The sequence below is a fragment of the Pteropus medius genome, unplaced genomic scaffold, assembly GCF_902729225.1.
Source record: "Pteropus medius unplaced genomic scaffold, Ma_sr-lr_union100, whole genome shotgun sequence".
NCBI classification, from domain to species: Eukaryota; Metazoa; Chordata; class Mammalia; order Chiroptera; family Pteropodidae; genus Pteropus; species Pteropus medius.
In genome coordinates this window covers 1,212,740-1,221,646 of record NW_024352947.1, presented here as the reverse complement: position 1 = coordinate 1,221,646, position 8,907 = coordinate 1,212,740, and the positions used below count along the sequence as shown (strand labels likewise).

At 47.4% G+C, this 8,907-nt stretch overlaps 1 pseudogene; it reads left to right on the top strand.

Moving 5' to 3' along the window:
• Positions 1-257: 257 nt before the first annotated feature.
• Positions 258-376, top strand: LOC120592662 (uncharacterized; annotated as a pseudogene).
• The last annotated feature ends 8,531 nt before the right edge of the window (positions 377-8,907 follow it).

Sequence of the window (8,907 nt, the reverse complement as noted above, 5' to 3'; positions counted from 1 at the left end):
CCTTAAGGAACTAGGAAAAAAGCAAACTAAACTCAAAGCAAGCAGACAGAAGATACTAAAGAAATGAAGAATAGAAAACGCCTAGAGAAAATAACACCGAAAGTTGGTTCTATGAAAAGATCAATAAAATTGATAAACCTTTACCTAGAATGACCAAGAAAAAAATGAGAGAAAACTCAAATTACTGTAATCACAAGTAAAAGTGAGGACATTACTACCAACCTTACCTAATCGAAAGACTAATAAGAAAATCTATAGTCTACGGCCACGACACCATGAACGTGCCCGATCTCGTCTGATCTCGGAAGCTAAGCAGGGTCGGGCCTGGTTAGTACTTGGATGGGAGACCACCTGGGAGTACCGGGTACTGTAGGCATTAAAAAAAAAATCTATAAAGGACATAGATGAACTGGAGAAATTGGTAAAAACACACAAACCACCAAAATAAGGAGAAATAGAAAATTCGAATAAACCTATGACGAGTAGAAAAAAGAGGCAGTAATAAAAAAAACTCCCAACAAAGAAAAGCTCGGGACCAGTCGGCTTCACTGGTGAATTCTGTAAACGATTTAGATAAAAATTAACACATCCTTCCCAAGTCTCCATAAAAAATAGTGGAGGAAAGAATGGTCTCTAACCCATTCCGAGGCCAGTAGTACCCCGGCACCAAAGTCAATCAGTTGTCACAAGAAAAGAAAAACTTAGATCAAGATCCCTTATGAATATAGACACAAAAATCCTCAAAAAATTATAAAAAAAACAAAACAAACAAACAAAAAAAACTGGCAGCCTACCAAAAAGATTTGATACCACGTTCGCGTGAGATTTATCCCAGGAATGCAAGTGGTTCAAAATATAAAAATTGATGTAATATGCCCTGTTAATAGAATGAAGAGAAAAACACACGAACATCTTAATTGATGCAGAAAAATCGTGTGAAGAAATACAACGCTCTTTCATAATAAAAACACTCCACGATCTAAAAGTAAAAGGAATGAATGTCCGCAATCTAATGAAGGGCACCTGTGAAGAACCCACAGTGAACACCATGCATCAGTTAGCGATCGCCCTGCGCACTGTATTCTGTATAAATGACCTCAAAGTTTCCTGGTGTCATCTTTTCACCGTTTCGAGTGAGTATGGAAACTTTACCTCCCACTCACATCCTCTTACTTTTCCAGCCCTGATATAATGCCGTAAATATTATCTCTACATCCATTTAGGACCGCACTGACAGTTTTGTAATTTTTGCTTCGATCATAAAATATAACGTACAAGACACATGAGAAGGGATGTCTATTATATTTGTTCATATTTTTGCTTACCACATTTTTTCTTCCGCTGACGTTCCAAGGTTCGTTCTTTTATCGTGTCTTTTTAAGAATATTTGTCTGTTGTTTCCGGGCAAATCTCCTGTGGACAGATTCTCTTAGTTTGCCTTCATCTGAGAAAGCCACAGTTTCTTCTTCATCCTGGCAAGTTATTTCCAGCGGATCGAGGGTTCTGGGTGGATAGGTCTTTTTCCTTTAAGCACTTCTGACCACCATGGTTCCTTACTATGAATCCACTGTTACTCAAATCGTTTTTTCCCTGTAGGCAAGCTGTCCTTCCTCCCTCGCTGCTCCCAAGGCGTTTTTCTGGGTTTTTGTTTGTTTGTTTTAGAAGCTTGACTATGTATGTTGTTTCTTGGTGTGAATTTCCTTGTGTTTATCACCAGTGTCTCCTCTCCTTACGGGGTTCTGATGACGGGGACGTTAAGTGTGTCATCGTAGTCCCACAGGTGCCTGAGACAGTTCAACCTTTCCAGTCCGTTTTCTCTCTGTCGCTCAGATTATCCTGACTGTTCTATCTTTTACCCCATTGATTCTCGTCTCTCTATTAAAATGTCTATTCAATCTCTTTGCCGAGACTTTCTCTCTTTTGCTGAGTTTCTGTTTTTTCCTTTGTTTCCAAAGTCTTTTCAATTGCTCGTCGAAGCATTTTATGACGGTTAATTTTAAATCCTTGTCAAATAATACTCTGGGTCATCTCAGTGTTGAGATCTATTAGTTATCTTTGGTCATTTAGTTCGAGATCTTCCCATTTCTTATAACGAGTAATTTTCTGCTGAAATCTAGACGTCCTGGGTATTATGTTCTGAAATTGGATATTATGTAAACCCGTTTCTACTGGCTTTCTCCGACACCACCCTGGGAGCGGAAGGGGGACCACTGCTTTGTGGCTTCCAAGTGGGGTTAGAGCTGTAGGCTCCCCACTTGGTCTCTGTTGACACTGAGATGCGGGGGTTCCTTGTGTGTTTGTGGAGGGGGGAGTTCAGACTCTCCACTAGCCATCAGCGATACTTCCTTGGTAAGGAGGGGAGTGAGGAAGAGTACTTTGTCACTGCACCTTGTGAACACCTCGCCCTGGCACTTATGAAAAGCTGTGCTCTGTATACCACCCAGCAGGAAGAGAAGGGCCGACCCCTTGTCACTGCCTGGCCGGCTGGCAGTCAGGCCCCCCACTCTGCCTTTGCTGGTGTGGGAAGGGGTCGGCCACCGTTTCTTGTGGTGTTTGGCTAGAACAGAGAGGCATTGTCTAAGTTTCCTATCCTGGTAGGCTGCCCTTTTTCTGGATGTTAGGCCTGAAAGAGTACGGTTTTGTTGGTTTTTTTTTCTTTCTGCTGCTGTTGGCATTTTGGGGATATCTGAGGCAAAAACAAAACCAAGGACGTGACCTCGGTGGCCTTCCTTGGGTGCTGCGGTCCTTAAACAGTCCTCCTCCTCCTCTTTACCTTTTAGAAAGTGTTTCTGTTACATACCGCATCCGGGGTTTCGCTTATGCTTAGTGGCGTGACAGGGACAAGTAGACCACCTCCGTCTTCCCAGAAGACCACAGCGGACTGAGGCACGCGTCGCTCCACCGTGCTTAGCCCCCTCTCCCGCAGTCACAGGCTGAGCCTCGTGGCAGCGTTATGTGGTGGACACCAGGGCTTGAGGTATTCTCTTGGCACAGGCCTCAAAGAGACTCAGGGAGGGACAAGGACGTCAGTGGTTCAAGTCGCCTCGTCCTGCGGTGTGGCTGCCCGTGGGCACGTGAAGGCTCATGCGGAGTCTTAGAAATCTTCCCTCTGGGAGGCTGAACGCAGTGCAGTTACTGAGTTTGTTTTACAGTTTCTCTACAGGGGAGTAGAACAGACCAACTCTTTTCTGGTCTGTTCTACTCCCCAAAAGAGGCTGGTTCAAAATCAGCCATGATAAGATCCTCAGGCAGTAGATGGTGTGAAGCTCAGCAAGCGCTATAAACATAAGGTGAAGAAAACAGATGAATTCTGCTTTTAAATTTATCAGTGCATTACTTTGAAAAGTTTTATAACAAATATTTCTTTTTCCTTTATAAAAATCTGGCTTAGAAATGTTCAGTTCCAGAAATGTAGCAAATTAGAGAAGCTCAAAACTTTTGTTACGAGTACCAGGAAATGATAAATAGTAAAATTTCGTCTCAATTCGTATCTGAACATAGCAGGAAAGTTAGGAAATTCCCAGGAGCTAGAAACAAAGAAGGAGCAGAAGACAGCCAGGCCACTGTCCGGGCTGGGCGGGGGCGGGAGGTGGCCGGGGCAGCATCCTGGCACCGAGATGTAGACACCCACGTGCCGGGCTCGGCGAGGGGTCCCACGGAGGCAGGAAGTTGGGACCGAGATTTCCACTTTGAGCCAAAGCCCTTCAAAGCATCCCCCTCAGAGAAAGAGCGAAATGCCCAACATGGGAGGTGACACGGAAGCTTGATTTTGTCACCAGAGACCAGATGGGAGCGAAGCTCCGCGGTGACCGTGGGACGCTGAACTTGTGTCACGTGTGGACTGGAGTTCAGAACGACACTGCCCACGTCTGGAAATCTTCGCACTGAAATGGTAGCGTAAAAGAGGTGCTGGTACATAGAACCCCTAGAGCCGCCGACCGAAGCGAGCGTGAAATTTTCCCAAGGGGCACAATCCCACCCTCTGGAAATGGATTCTCGATCTGACACCGCGAGACGCGGGCTGTTCAACAAGAGCCAACCAAATAACCAACGGATTCAGACCCTCCAAAACTGTAGATAATTAGGCACACGCATTGGACATATTTTTAGAATGAAAAGTCATATAAAAAGAAATAAAACCGTAGGCCAAGTTGCTCTGAAAAAATGATCACTTGGAACAGAGCTTATAAAAATAAATTTATGCAGTCACTAAATGTGTAATATAATACATAAGTTAGTCCATTAAATATATCTCGACTAGAAATCAGCCTAAGAAAAATGACCAGTCTAAGAAAATGCAACAAAGAACGATAAAGATATAGGAAATAGTCCGGAAGGGTGAGGAGACATAGAAAACAGAACGGAAGATGCCAGCTAGAAATCTAGGAGCTCCTGGAAGAAGGCGGAAAACAAATAGGGAGAAGCACAATTTCAAGAGACGATAATATGAAGTTTTCAAAATTGATGAAAGACATGAATCCTCAGATTTCGGAATCTAACGAGTCACGACTGTGATAAAGAATAAGCCACGTTTCCGCACGCGCAGCGGTGTCGCTTCAGAGCTCTGCGCTGGTTCCCACTCGGGTCACGTGCGGTGTTTCCCCCTCTCGCTCACCCTTCCCGCATTCTCTCTCTTCCTCTCTTCTTCCCCTCATCTCTCCTCTTCTTTTTAGGTAAATCACTCTCAGACATTTGTATTTTCTCACGTGCAGGTGGTTATTTAACTACCAATTCCATCTGTTTAACAGCTACAGGAGTTTTCCACTCTCTTCTTCCTTCCTGAGTTCGTTTCAGTATGTTATATGTTTCTAGGAAATTACCGACAGCTGCCCCCTAAGATGCAGGGGACCCAGAACTCGGCCTCCCAGACCATAGCGAGGCTGGCGGTCACCTGACCGACCGCGGGCAGCGTCCACCCTGCCAGCTGGCGATGCTGCAGCCTCTGGAGACCCCCTCACTCCTCGTCTTTCTGGCGTGTGGAGCCCGAGGGCATCAGTGGCTCAGAGAGAATGGACACGGTTGTCCGTGGCAGCAAAATCGAAGGTGACAAACAAACCCGGATAAACCTCGTGTGCATTTTCAGCTGAAACGGGGTCGGTGTCTTCCCATTTCGACTCTGCTGCCTTCCAGATTTCGCTAAGACTGTCCGGCCAGCAGCAGTTGGACTCCATCCTGGAGCGGCCAGGTGAGGAGACGCCCCTCAAACTTCTCATTCCGCCAGCCATACTTCCCCATCAGAAGTGGGGCTACTCCGACCTCAGCAGTCTGCGTGTGCTGACAGGCGGGACTTCGAAGCCGTGTAATTAAGTTACTGTTAAATTAGGTAAGCGCCTCAGGCGAAGCCACCCAAGGGAGAAGGTGTCAGACAGAGGGAGAGAGATCAGCGGGCGGGGAGGCAGGTTTGAAGGGAGGAACTGGCTTTGCTGTCTGCGGTCCGCGTTATCGTGGGGACAGATGCCTTCGAGCAAGTCTCCTTCTCCGGAAGGACCCATGACTAGACGCCTGGCCTGCGGCCCCGACAGTGATGCTGCCTAGGAAGTCGCTGTGGCTTTGCCAAGCAGGTGCTAAGAAACGTACGCGCACGGCTGACGTGCACCAGCATCCTGTGCCCCCCGAGATCGGGGGGTGAGACATCAGCCCCCGCCTTCTCTTCGAGTAACAGAGTCGATGTTCGTGCAATAGAGCAGTTAAGGCAGAAATCCAATTACTGAGCTAATTAACGCCTCTGAGTCTAAGCACCAAATGGAAAGGAGGAAGGCACTGGAGACACACTCAAATCACCCAGCGCGCTGACAGTTCGCCTCCGAGAGTCTGGTGGCAAGTTGGTGGCCCCGGGTCGGGCAGAGTGGCTTAGTGCCTGCTGGTGGGAGCGAGCGCCGTTGTCTGTAGCTTTCTGAAAAGTGCCTCCCAGTTCACATAGTGTTTTCATAGAGGGTGTTTTAATCCCCTCAGGAGTTTGGTAAATGACTTTCTTTTGGTTTAGTCCCACTTCAAAAATTGTTTATTCCGCTGCTGAAAGTTCCATTTGTCCTAGGTCTTAAGGTGAAATTAAAATTCCATTTAGGGACTCACTGCGTCGACATGGGATTTCAGCCTTCGTTAGAAAGAATTTTGTCATTTGCTTCTTTTTCTGCAACCCCGGGCTCTTTGATGTGCAAAGCTGGTCCGAGGGCATTTGGCAGGCAAACCGAAGCAGAGACGCGACAGCGTCTGCACCTCCGCGGGGTCTGACCGGGGGCTCCTTCTCGCCAGCCCGTCCGTTAGAGCCCGTCCCACAAGGCCCAGACACAGTCGTGCCGAGATGGTTCTCGAATGTCCGAGACAGACACAGAAAAGAAAATACTTTTTTCTGATAACGATTCTTTGCATTTATTTGAATGACAGTTCCATCTAAGTATCTATTTATTTGTTGTGATTTCCGAGAGACGAGCTCTCAGAATAATTCTGTGTTCAGAGGTTTTTCCTTAAGCACCATCGCAAGCGTTCGTCATTTGTTAAATCGTACTCGAGATGTCAGCAATTGAGTTTAAATGTCGTCTGGTAGCAGCTACTCTCCTTTCTTCTTAGCAAGTGTCATCAAAGAAAAACACCTGAGAAGCAGTGTTGTTTTGACCATTCATTTATTCATTCAGCAAATGCTGACTGAGCGACTCTTACGAGCCAGGTGTGAGCCAAATGCTTGCCCTCGTGGTACTTAGGTCTGGCGTAAGATAGAATCAAATGATCACACAAAGAAGCGTATGACGTGTGACCTTGGGCACTTAATGTCACCATGTCTCAGATCCCTCCCCCGCGAGGATGGGTATTATTAGAATACCTACTGCTGAAGGTAGTCACGAGTTAATATGTGTAAAGTTTTTACACGGGTGCCACCGATGGCATCATTTTTAGTCATATAATAAGTAGACCTAGAATAATAACCAGACGTAGTCGATACACAGGCGTCATGAGACCTGTAACGATGTCGCCGTTACTAGTAACGGTGACCGTGGCGAGCGTCCTAAGGAGAAGCCAGGCGTGTGTGAGCACGTGCCGCGTGGCGCTCGCCGTGGTGGCGTCTTTGCTGAGGAAGTGGGGCTAGAATACGGCAATGTGGGTCGCTTGTCATAAAAGTGGGAAGGAAGAATTCGCGGCAGAGACAGGCGGAAGGGAGTAGAAATTTAAGAGATACCGAAAGGAGAACATAAATGGAAAAATGATAAAACCAACAGAGGTGCTTACCAGAGGAAAACCTTGAAACTTCTGTCGCAAAACAGAAACCAAACGCCGAGAACCCACCGTTGGCCAAGGCAGAGCCGTCCACCCAGCTCTTGCCGTAACAAATCATGGAAATCTCTTGGCTCCAGTCTTTCATTAGGATTCTCCGTGGCGACTGTTTTCATAGGTCCTAAGTAGTTGAATATCATCCGCTTCATGGGGTCGACATCGGTTTCGTAGTTCATCCTCCCAAGGATGACGAGACCACCACTCAGTATCTGAACTGAAGTGACAAAGCCAGTCAGGCACGGTCTCTCTGAGCGGAGCAGACTGTGACACTGATAAGGGTTCGGGGGACACCTGACGTTCAAGGGCTGGTGACGTCTCAGGCATCGGCGGGGTGACACCTTCTGCACAGGCAGTCGCCCGGGAAGCCTGCCACTGTTCCTGGCGTGAGTCTGTCCCTCGCTGGATGACTCTTAGAAGCGAGGGGCCACCATGGGTTGGCAGGCTTACGAGGTGCGTTGTAATTGAAGAGGTTCAAGACTGGTTCCGGTGGCCACTTGTCACCACGGCTACCGACGATCCGTCTTCTCCTGAGCCGGTGAAAGCAGTCGTATTTTCACGGTTCGATCCGGGAAAGGCCTTTGTGGGCTCACCCAGCCCTTGAAAGCAGGTGGGGGAGACTCGACTACGCTCCACGACTTTCCAGAATCAGATTAGGAAGAAAGACGCCCCGCGCGCTCTGCCCTTGAGCTCCGGAGGGAGGGGCGCTCCCCGGGCACTTCGAGTGCCCGCTTTGGCTTTCTGGATCCGGGGCTCCAGGCTGGTGAGACGCATGCGCGGCTTTCTCCCCCATCCTGAGAACTCTTTACGTCCCCCACCCCACATGGTCCTCGTACGTCTCCCTCTCCCCTTCACCACGAGAGCCCCTTCTGCCGCATTGTCACATGGAGCCGTCATCCTCACACGTGACTCCAGCTCCCCTGCGTTTCCCACTCACACGGCTGGGGCCCTAAACCAGCTCTCTCACCCATAGGGAGCTACTCGTGACCTTTCACCCTTTGTGGCCCCTTCTAGCACGAGGCGCGTGGATAATTCCAACACGAGACTGGTGGTCCAGATCGAAGGGGATCCAGGTAAGGAGACACCTTCCTTCTCTTTTTTTTTTATCTGTTTATTTATTTTGCCATTTAGACAAATTCCTTCCATCCAAAAAAGGAATTAATTACCGTTTGTAATCATTGTGGAAATAGCGCGCGTCTTGGTCCACATGCCGACTGTGAAGATGAAATCGTGCAGGTAGACTGGTCAGTCATACCGATTCGGTTCAGAAACGCGTTCCTCCGTTATTTAGAGTTGATGCCGTGTTGAGCGCCTCTGTGAATGAAGACATTTTATTTTGTGTAGGATAAATGTCAAATACAGACATTAAACCTTGATATTTTAGCAAAAAAAAATTCCTTGGCGTAACGTCAGCATTAGGGTGTCCTCGGACCAAGCCATTCTGGGATCCAGGACCCAGGACTGGAAGTCATCAGAAATTCTGGTCAACATTCAACTATGGAAGGATTGACCTGCTAGAAAATCATTTTACTTTTTCTTTCCACAATCTAATTTTTAATCGTTCTACTGTTTCTCCTCTCATATCAGAATGCAAATTTTAACTTCCTGATTTTTATCTACCTCGCTCGCCCTTGTGCCAAAAAT